Here is an 11,698-nt window from a genome sequence, read left to right on the forward strand (position 1 = left end):
GGTCCCAGCACACCTGGTGATTATGTTCGCGCCCGGGTCTTGGTGCCCCGAAACCCGGGTGTGACAGAAGTGGTATCAGAGGAATGTTGACTGTAGGACAAAACCTAGATAGGACTGGATAACCCTTACATACTTACCTTTGCTACTCTGATTCTTTTCTAAACTTCTCTTTTCTCATCTATTTCCGCTTACTCTGATTATTCTTACCTTTTCTTTCTAAAGACAAATGGGGATTTCACACTTTGAAATCATGTGCCTAAAGTGACTTTTAGGGATAGGATACCTACTCTTAAGGAACAAAATCAAAACTATTTTTATAGTTATCTACGTACTTGAGTGTTTGTTCTTATGATACTTGTCTGATTTGGATCTTTGATTGAGTGTGATGGGTTGTGGGGTAATGTCCACAATTACATCTACATATATATAATGCTTATAAAACTAACTAGACAAACTAGATTATCCCTCATTAAAATATCTAGCCTAACAATATCTATCTCATCTTAAAAGATTCTATCCTACACTCATAGATCCATCTTATCTCAAAAAAAAGATCCTGACTTATCCAAATTAAAATATATCTAGCCTAATAGATCCATCGTATCTTAAAAAAACCATCTCTTATCTTAATAGATTCATCTTATCTTGAAGGATTCATCCTATCCTAACCACTTTACTTATCCCATCTTAATAGATCTAACTGACCTCAAAAGATTCTACCCTATCCTTATGGAGTCATCTTGCCCTAATTAGCACATTTATCCTACTCTAGAATAACAACCATGAACAGAAGAGCTAACCCAACCGTTAGAGTCATGATGGATTGCATAATCTGCCTATCCCCACCCAACACCAAACAAGAGTTTGACCTACCTCAGGTAGTCTATCTCACCCATATCAACCATATTTCCTAACTCCCAGTATATACACTAACCTTGAATAAATAAGACCAAGACCGGAGAAGAAAAGATCAAGGAAGGATACAACAGTCAAAGCGAATCTCGAGATGAATTAAGACTTAAACCTTTCGAATGAAGTCTTTTCCTTGCCATAATCTGTTTTACCTCAACCTGCCCAGCTTATACCCTGCCTAATAAATGGCTGGATACATATGCTCTCTTAATCACCCACTATTGATTATAAAAAAATGAGACTTTAGATTTTTGAACCAATTATAGACTAAAAGATAAATTACAAACCAATCCTTCTGTATCCCTTTTCTTACAAATCTCGAGGACGAGATTTCTATTAGGGGGTAGGATTTGTAAAGCCCTAAAATTTGTATAAGGTAAAAAACAATCATCAAAATAAGTGCTCATGATAAAATAATTGAAGTTTAGAGTTCACCCTCTCTAAAGTAAATTATTATAATAGGATAACATTAGCTAAATCATATCTTAATAAAGATTAGACATTTGAAAAATGTTTCCTACCAAACCAAAGGAAAATGACTTTTTGGTTATATCTTTTTAAATTGGTTGCACACTCAAAATAATATTTTATGTAATGAATGTGGTGTGTGTATTTCATTACCCAAATAAAATGATAATAATAAATAAAGTAATTAAATAAATAGATTAATGTAATCAGTGCCTATCATACTGGATTTTTTTTATGAATTTAAAAGAAATGAAGGTTTGAAATTTAAACTTGAGTATGATCTGAAATTGGAATAGAAAACTGAAATGAAAAAAGAAAAGAAAAATAAAAAAAGACAGAGACCACAGCTGGGTTGGCTTCCCTCCATTCGGCCCACGAAGGAATTTCCCCGCGGCCCAACTCACTCCACGGCCCAGTACTGCACGCGCCTTGGGACACTGTCGGTTGGGACCCACGCGTCGGTCATCTTCTTCCCCAACTCCGTGTTGAAGCCAGCCATTTGAGGCCGACCGGATCAGCCGAAACAAACGCCACGCCAAATCTCCTTTGCACCGGTTGATTCGGCCTTAGCCCGAGCTTCTCGGCAACGGATTCTATCAACCGGCTATATAACCCTAGCTGACTCGCGACCTGAACCGAAGAGCTGTCAAAGTGCAGAGAGAGAAAAGCTGGAGAGGGTCCGCCATGTGCTCGTCGGATTGCAGAGAGATTGAGAGAGAGAACGTCGTGGTTCGCGCGGCTGGCGCATGGATCCGCCTTGACTGCGGCACCTTCTCCGCGAATTCGTTGCAACAGCGCGCGCAGTCATCGGGGTCTGGTGGGATTCGCCCTCCTCGCATCCGGATCATGAGCTTGTTCATCAACCAACCCCCCTGCCCTATATAACCATTAGGCCATGATTCCTTGCCTCCCAGGGCCAATCCCGAAGAGCTCCCTCCCCTATTTCTCGAGTTGGTCTGTCAGTGCTCTGCTCATCATTCCGGTGGGACGTTGGCCATGGTCGTGATGCATCGTGGCTCGGTCAGCCTCGAAGGTGGACGAACCAGGAGGGCGGTGGCGTCGCGTCCTCCTCCGCTGCAGAGAATTTGGCGCTGGCCAGTACGCCTTCTTCGGAAGGATCCTCTCGGGGGGGGGGGGGGGTTCGAGCTCGGTGGCTTGGTGGAAGCCAGCAGTGATGGCAATGGCGGTGGATTCAGCTGGCCAAATGGAGGGTTGGCCTCGGTTCGTTGCTAGACGGGGGAACACTTTGTCGTGGAGTCAGCGAACGGATGGGGGAGATCACCGGTGCTGCTCGGGCTCCTAGTCGGCGGACACCGTCGCAGGCTAGGGAGCGACCAGCCGACCACTGCGCAGTTTTCCTCGTGGCAAAGAAGATGGAGAACCGTTGGATCCGCGATGCTGGATTGAGGTAAGTGGATTTGTATCGGCCGTTGATCCTGATGCGGACGTGTGAGATTAGGTCTGAACATATCTCTTCGCGCGGCCCGATCTGGGCCATGGATTCGTGATCGGGCGAACGTGATCGACTCGGGGTTGCTTTAAATCTAGGTCATCGATCGCTCGTTGGGTGGCTCAGATTGCATACCGGATCCGTTTAGATAACTTCTAATCTCTGCCGTTGAAACCAGATCAGACGGCTCTAGTGATCCGATACCCCTTCGTCGTGCACTTCTTTCAAAAGAACCCCTCGGTTTTCTTCAAAATAACCCGCAGTCCACACTGCGGGAGTTCTGAGTCTTGGTGTCTTTTGCGCAGAACCCCCTGGGTTTCTATTAAATAGTGGCCGCAGTCCAAGTACCTCAGAAATTTATTAAATTTAATACAGAAATTCTTTTTAATGCAAAATAATGTCCCAAACTTAAGAAATTCATAACTTGGTGAATTTAGCTCCAAATTGATTCATTCTAGTGGCATTAATTTTGTTTAAGTATTATTTATTACCTAGTACCTTTGTTTAGCCACAAAACTTGAATTAAAATTGTTCATTTGGATTAAACTATTCTAAGCACTAAATAATTTTGGAAATTCATAACTTAATAACTGTAGCTCCGAATTTAGTGGTTCTTGTTTCTACGATCTCGTTATGGCGCGTAGATTATTATTATGCAATGTATTCTTATGTTTGGTGTAATGTTAATTTTGCCTATACACTGTTTGTTTGTAATGCTACGACTAGCGTGAGGACACGTGTCATCTGAAGATCATCCTGGTACCTGGAATCTCAAGTCCCAGGCAAGTTGTGCCCTTGATCACTTCTTTTTACCCAGCCATGTTCTGATTAATCATAATGATCTGCATAGGTTAATTTTGATGGGACCCAATAGGTTACCCTAGTTTGATTATCTTTATACCTTGTTACCACTGAACTTTTTGGGTAGTACTTGCTAGTGCTTTATGTGGTTTTGGGTATGAAGATACATTACTCATGATTATACTTTTGTTATCCATTGTTATTTATCGTTCATGATAAGATCATTATGTTAATTGGAACATGGAGCGACCACCCGGGAAAATAGTGTTACCACAAGGGTATAATGGGACGCCCTTGGCTGATTAATTAGGAAAGCTAGTGGAGGACTACCTTACCCGAAAGGGGCAAGGGCAGTAGGGGAGTGGTCAGTGTAGGGAGGCCCTCGGGATGATTTTGCTGCGATGGCGGTCATGCAAGGGATTCCTGCATTGGAGCTTCCTATAAACTGTAGCGGGTTTTCTGAAGCTAGTGGAACTTTGTAAAGGCCTCGTAGTGTTACCCTGCCTCGCCTCCTCGGTAGAGGTGTATGGTAAGTCGCGATCCCTTGGCAGATGGGTAACATGACTTGTGGGTAAAGATGCGCAACCTCTGCAGAGTGTAAAACTGGTATACTAGCCGTGCTCACGGTCATGAGCAGCTCGGACCCTCACATGATTAAATTATGGAACTAAATTCAATTTGTCATATGCATTGCATCGCAGGTGATGTTGTTACTTTTGTTCTACTATTTAATTGGGTTGGTATTTACTTATACTTAGTAACTGCTAATAAAATTTTGACCAACTTTAAAAGCAATGCTCAGCTCTAACCATCCTCTTTGGTAAGCCTTACACTTCACTTGAGCTCCCACCTTTGGCGAGTTCATGCACATTATTCCCCACAACTTGTTGAGCTATGAACGTATGTGAGCTCACTCTTGCTGTCTCACACCCCCCACAGGTCAAGAACAGGTACCACAGGATGAGGCGCATGGAGGATGCTGTGATGTGTTCGTGAGTGGTCTAGGCCGTCGTCTCCCAGTCAACTTTGGGTTACTGGACCGTTGTCTCCTTATAATGTAATTATTTAATTATTTTGTATAGAACTCCTGTTAAATAGTAAAGATGTGACATTCGATCCTGTGCCATGATTCATCATATGTGTGAGACTTGGTCCCAGCACACCTGGTGATTATGTTCGCGCCCGGGTCTTGGTGCCCCGAAACCCGGGTGTGACAGGAAGCATACCGCTTTTGTAACAGTGGATGGGCTTTACTGTTATGTTGTAATGCCTTACAGTCTGAAAAATGCCTTGCCGACATTTGTACGGGCGATGAGAAAGACCTTTGGGGACCTGATTAGGGACAGGATAGAGATATATGTCGATGACATCGTGGTCAAGACTAAGAGAGGGTCGACTCTAGTGGAAGACTTGACCCTGGTCTTTGACAAGTTGTGGGCAACGCGCATGAAGCTGAACTCGGAGAAGTGCGTCTTTGGTGTCTCCGCAGGGAAGTTGCTGGGATTCCTGGTTTCGCACCGGGGCATTGAAGCAAACCTGGAGAAGATTAGGGAAATTGAGGCAACGAGGCCTCCGGCCCAGATCAAGGATGTCCAGAAGCTTACGGGGTCCCTGGCCACTCTTAGCCGCTTCATCTCACGTCTGGCTGAGAGGGCGCTACCCTTCTTCAAACTCTTACAGAAGTCCGGCCCATTCTCTTGGACCTAGGATACAGAGCGAGCCTTCCAAGAGTTGAAGCAGCACCTTGTGTCCCTACCGATACTGGTAGCTCCGAAGCCAGGGGAGTCGTTGTACTTGTACATTGCAGCGGCTACAGAGGCGGTGAGCATGGTGCTGGTCGTCGAAAGGACGGAGCAACATTACCAGGGGAGTCAGGAGGTTCCCCTAGGAGAAGGTGGTGGTCCGACCACCACAGACCTTGAGGGCCCGGGGCCAACCGTAGGGGTCCGGACCATACAGAAGCCGGTCTACTACGTCAGCGAGGTCCTCCATGAGGCGAAGGCCAGGTACCCTGAGACGCACAAGCTTATCTACGTTGTGCTTGTTGTGTCTAGGAAGCTGCGCCACTATTTCCAGGCACACAGGGTCGTGGTGGTGACCTCCTTCCGTTAAGGGCCATCCTCCACAACTCTAACGCCACAGGCAACATCGCCAAGTGGGCAGCGGAACTTGTTGAGTTCCAGCTGGACTTCCAGCCTTGCCACGCTGTCAAGAGCCAAGTCCTGGCTGACTTCATCGTGGAGTGGACCCCTCCCCCGAGTACTCCTGGGGCTCCGGATCCTGATTTGGACCCCACACCTGCGGAGCCCAGGGTCCCGGTCTTCACCGAGCCACACTGGACGCTCTTCTTCGACGGATCCGCCCGCCAGCAGGGTGGCGGTGCTGGAGTGGTCCTCGTCGACCCAAGCGGAGATCAAGTGAAGTACATGGTGCACCTTGAGTTCAAGGCCACCAACAACATGGCAGAATACGAGGCGCTGATCTTTGGCTTGTATGCGGCCCTATCCCTAGGGATCCACCAGCTCTTCGTGAATGGGGACTCCCAGCTGATTATCAAACAGGTCCGCGGGGAATGTAGCTGCAACGAGCCCAGGCTCGCAGCTTACCTCCTCCACGTAAGGAAGCTGGAAGAGGACTTCACGACCCTGGAACTGGGCGAAGGGGACGAGACTAACACCTCGAAGCTAGCGGTCCTGGTGGCATACCATCTACAGAACCCACCCAAAATTGTGTGCGCTACACAGGGTCCTGCCAACCTCTTAGCGCCACAACCAGTATCTTAGAGTGGTCCCGATGCATGGATCTCCGAGATCCGGGACTACCTGAAGGAAAATATCCTTCCTGAAGATCATGTGTCCACAGAGCGCATAGTGCGGTTGGCTAAACGATACGCGGTGGTAGAAGGGGATCTCTACCGCCATGGTGCCAACGACATTGTCATGCGGCGCATCACCCAGGAGGAGGGCCGTGAATTGCTCGCGGAGATCCATGGAGGTGAGTGCGGAAGTCATTCGTCATCCTGCACACTGGTCGGTAAGGCCTTCCGGCACGGTTTCTACTGGCCAACCGCTCTCCAGGATGCATCTGAGATGGTAAAGTCTTGCAAAGCGTGTCAGTTCCATACAAAGCAGATACACACACCAGCTCTGGCTCTGCAGATGATTCCACCCTCCTAGCCATTCGCCGTATGGGGGGTGGATATCCTGGGACCATTCCCCAGGGCCGTCGGCGGGTACCGTTTCCTCTTCGTCGCCATCGACAAGTTCACAAAGTGGCCAGAGGCCACCCCTGTGGTCAATATCACCCAGGGTGCTGTTGTTGCTTTCCTCAGGTCGATTGTCTGTAGATTTGGGGTCCCAAGCCGTATCATTACGGACAACGGGACCCAGTTTACAAGTTGGCTCTTCCAAGAGTATTGCGAGGGCATCGGCACCCATCTCTGCTTTGCGTCTGTGGCTCACCCCAGGAGCAACGGCCAAGCTGAGAGGGCAAACACAGAAATCCTCAGAGGGCTCAAGACACGCACCTATGAATTCTTGAAAAAGCATGGTGCAAATTAGGTCAACGAACTTCCGTCCATACTATGGTGGAACCGGACCACACCCAGCCGAGCTACCGGGGAGACCCCGTTCTTCCTGGTCTACGGGGCCGAAGCCTGTCTTCCCCTAGAAATTATTATGGGATCCCCACGGGTCCAATCTTTCGATGAGTCTATGCAGGAACAGCTACAGCGTGAGGACGTGGACTTCATCGACGAACGCAGATGACGAGCGGTGATCCGAAATGCACGGTATAACCAAGCGCTCAGGCGCTACCACCAACGGTTCGTGCATAATAGGGAGCTCAGGGTCGGGGACCTAGTCCTAAGGCGAGTACTGAACCGAGAAGGGCTCCACAAACTCCCCCCAGTTGGGAAGGACCCTTCAAGGTGACGGAAATATGCCGACCCGGGTGTGTCCGCCTTGCCACCACTAAAGGAGTGCCTCTCCCCAATCCCTGGAATATAGAGCATCTCCGTAAGTTCTATCCATAGAAGCAAAACTGGGGGGTTGAGTTTTCTTCTTTTGTAACTGGGTTGTGCATATGTGTACGTCAATCTGGTGAGGTCCGCCCTCGTAAGCCCGGCCTGTTGGTCTGCACCCATATATATCAAGTTATAAGGAAAGGATTTACCCCCCCCCAGATGTGCTTCTGTGATGGTTTTATTCTGCTACGGTTTTCAAGTATTATTTTTTATCTAACCCACCCATACAGTTCTCACCCTTGCTGGTATGATCACATCCGAATTGAGTAGCCAGGCTTGCAGTTCAGGACCCCTCTACTGCTACAGGGGGTTCGGCAACCTACAGACCAGTTCTAGAGAATGGGTGCTCGTTTCCTAGAGTGGTCCGGAGCTGTGTAGCCGCTTAGCCTGGTTCCATACCCTAAGACTGCATGCTCCACCACTCTGCAATGGGTACCCTAGTATTTTGGGTTGTGATCCTGTAGGTCCGGGCATAAGGCTTGGCTTCCCAGGCTAAATCCTTCAGGTCCTGTTGCATGAATCGAAGGATGGCAGATACCAGACGATGGGTTTTATGGGTGTGCTACTAACACTTCAAGGCCGAAGCTATGTGCAGGTCCAAGTCCCCATCCAGAGGTAGGCAGTCTCAAACTGTAGAGACTACCCCCTAGGGACCGGACCACCAACTTTTTCTTTGGTGTACTGGTATCCAGCCTCGACACGTCGAGTCTACATCCCAGGGGAGCCAAGTACCAGGGAAAGTTGGTAACGCTACACACAACGACGACAAATAACATACAGATAAGTACTAATACTGCTTGATTAATGGTTCTCAAAAGTATGTTACACTACCAAAAGTTATTACAAGCCGCTCCCCAGTGGGACCCTTGCCTTGTTTCTACAGATTTGGCTACTCATCATCAGCAGGATCCCGCTGGAAGCGCTCGACCACCAGCTCCATGACGTCTTGTATGCCCTCCCGGGCGGCGTCTTGTACGCCCTCCTAGGCGGCGTCTTCAGTGGCAGCCACCGAACCAGCGATCACCGGCTCCAAGGATATGGCCGGGTCGTGACTCCGGAAGCACGTCAAGATATATTCGATCACCGCCCGGCAGAGCTTGCCACCCCTTGCCTCCAAGCGGGCTCCAAGAATCTGGTCCAGGCACCAAAGGCGATCGGCGGCGGAGTCCAGCATCGGGAGCGCGTCGGAGATCGACGCTGGCAGCTCCGACACTGGAATAGGGCTCATCCCTAGCAGCACCAATGTCGTGCTTGCCTCACTGGCCCACGCGGCAATACGCTGGACCTCGGCGCGGTGCTCCACCTGGAGATCTTCAAGTGCTTTCCTGGTCGCCTCCATAACCCAGGGACCTGGCGCCGCCTGCACCGCCTGGAACTGCCGGATCCGCTCCTCCAACCTCTTCTCTTTCTCCTCCGCCTCGAGCTCGTGCTCGGCCAACATCTCGCCTCGTCGGGTGAGCATTTCTTCCTGGAAGGTGAGATCCGTCTCCCGCCTAGCGAGGTCCGTCTCCCGCCTGTCCAAGGACTGCTCCTTCGCTTTAAGCTTCTCCTCGGCGAGGGCGGCGTCGCTGGCCTTGCCCTCGAGCTCCTACTGCCACTTTTGCAGCCTCTCCACAGCCTTGGTCTGCTGGACCCGCTGGGCTTCCAGGATCTGGTCCAGGGCACTCAGCTTGGCCCGGAACTCTGTTGTGAGGGCCTCCCGCTGAGACACGACCTCCTCCCTCCTGGTCACATTCTTCTCCCTCCGGGACGCCTCTAGCTCCCTGGCGCACACCTTTTGGAGGTCCCTCTTGTACTCCTTGTGGTCTTGCTCGAGTTGGGACCGCTCGGAGAGGAATTGTCGGGACGCCAACTTGGTGCGCTCCTCCAATTGGGTGCGCCAGTCGCTGAGGCGCTGGTGCTCAGCCTCAAGCGCCCCCCAACTCCCATAAGATTGCTGCCCTAGTGTCGCTAAGGACCTGGTGGGCGCGGGACAACATACGGCGGAGGGGGACTGGCGCAGCTTCTTGCCCGGCACCAGACCGGAGCCGTCGCCTGAACACCACCTCCATCTCCTCCAGAGCAGGTGGAGGGTTGGAGCTAGACGTGCCTCCTACGTCGCCCCCAGCGTCCGGAGGGGGCACAGACCCCCCCCCCCACTGGGGCATGGGAAGCTGCTGGCGTTGTCTTGGCAGCAGTCGGAGGCGGATCGCTGGCACCACTCCCAGCAGATGCCTGCTGCTGAGAGCCAGACTCGTCGGTGGGCCTGGAAACCGGCGGAGGAGGTGTGACCTTGGGAGCAGAGGGGGAAGAAGCCCTGAAAAATAGACGATGGGTTAAGACTTGTCGACATGACGATTAAGCTCAAAGAAAAAGGAGCTACACTTACTTGGGGCCCTGGACCTTCTAGTGACCCTGGAAGCGAGATCGCCGCTCTTGCTGCTGCTGCTGCTGCTGTTGTTGTTGCTGCTAGTGCCCCTGGCGGAGATCACCCCTAGATGGTGGTGGTGGCAGTGGGACCGATGGTGGTGGTGGTGGTGGCGGGGGGTCCGATGGTGGTGGTGGTGGCGGGACCGGAGGACTCACGCGCCTCTGCGCGCCGTGGGCCTGGGAGCTTGCCTCCTCGGCCCCGCCTACGGTCCTCTGGCGCTTCTGGGGAGGCTCTGAAATGAGCGACCCATCAGCGTGACGCAGGCGGCGTCGCCTCTCTTCCTCCAACCCCTCGGTGCCACCTAGGGCGGAGGCGCTGCTTGCAACCCCTTTACCCTTGTCCAAGGGGCTGGGGGTCACGGCGGGGGGCGCTGGGAGCCGCACCGGAGGCCTGGGGACCTCCAGCCGGTGCATCGGAGATCCGGATCCCGCGGTGGGGGTCCCGGCCTCCAGTCTGGTGGACCACCACGCTGCTCTCGTCGAGGGTCGGCAGCGTGGCCAAGATCGCCGTCCTCAGCCCTGGGTCGTCGCAGAGCGCAGGGATGTTCTAGGGGAGGATCAGGGACTCAGGGACGAAGGTTTCCTCGGTAATCCCTCCCACCAGGACCGCCATCTCATCCCAGAACAGGTCGGTGCTCGGCCCGCGCTGGATCCTGCCGATGTCGTTCGCGCCGGTGAACCAGCAACACAGGCGCGCCCTCCTCTGCAGCGGCGCGATCCGGCGCTTCAGGAAGTCGCCGACCATGTGCATCGACGTTAGGCCGCCCGTAGCCAAGCCCTTGATCTTGTACAGTACGGGCAGGAACTCCGGCGCCAGGGACGACTTGGTCCTCCACAGCTTGCGGTCGAGCGCAGGTCCATCGCTCGGCAGGGCGAGGCGGTCGTTGGCCTCGGCGCTGGCAATCACCTAGTCGCTGCCCTAGTTTTCCCATCTCGCGCCGCCGAGGGTGGGGATGTAGACGACGGCTGGATCCGGCCTCGTCTGGAAGTAGTAGGCACTAATGTGGTCCCTAGTCTTCCCGGACATGACCAGCACGAAGAAGTGGCGGAAGAGAGAAGTGCAGGGAGCCACACCTGCAAACATCTCACAGAGGTGGACGAAGATGGCCGCCTGGAGGACGGAGTGGGGCATGAGGTGCTGAAGCTGAAGCCCGAACTCCTCCAGCAGCAACAAGAAGAAGGGCGAGATCGACAGCGCCAACCCGCAGGAGATGTAGGAGGTAAATAGCACGAACTCCCTGGCGGCGAGATCGACGAGGGGACGATGCTGGTGTGGATTCTTCCGGCGAGCCCTGGTGCACTCCACCCAAGCAGGCCACGCACCAGATTGAGTGCCTCCTCAGACTGAAAGCGGTCGGGATGGCCGAGCGAAGTCATGGCTTGTGCGGCGGCACGGGTGTAGAGCAGAAGAGCACGAAGGCAAAGGGGCGCAGAGGAGCACGAAGGCAAAGAGGCGCAGTCGATTGGAAGAGAATGCGAAAGGGTAACTGCTGCACGCGGGTGAATCCTTTTTCAAGGAAACCTGAGTCCTCATTCAGGGAAACCCTTCCGCACGCCCCTCAATCGCCGCAGGAGATCGCGCGCGACGGACACCTAGATCCAAGCAGCCCAGTCTATGACTCGGGGGCTCGGGT

Source organism: Zea mays, chromosome 5, assembly GCF_902167145.1.
Source record: "Zea mays cultivar B73 chromosome 5, Zm-B73-REFERENCE-NAM-5.0, whole genome shotgun sequence".
Lineage (NCBI taxonomy): Eukaryota > Viridiplantae > Streptophyta > Magnoliopsida > Poales > Poaceae > Zea > Zea mays.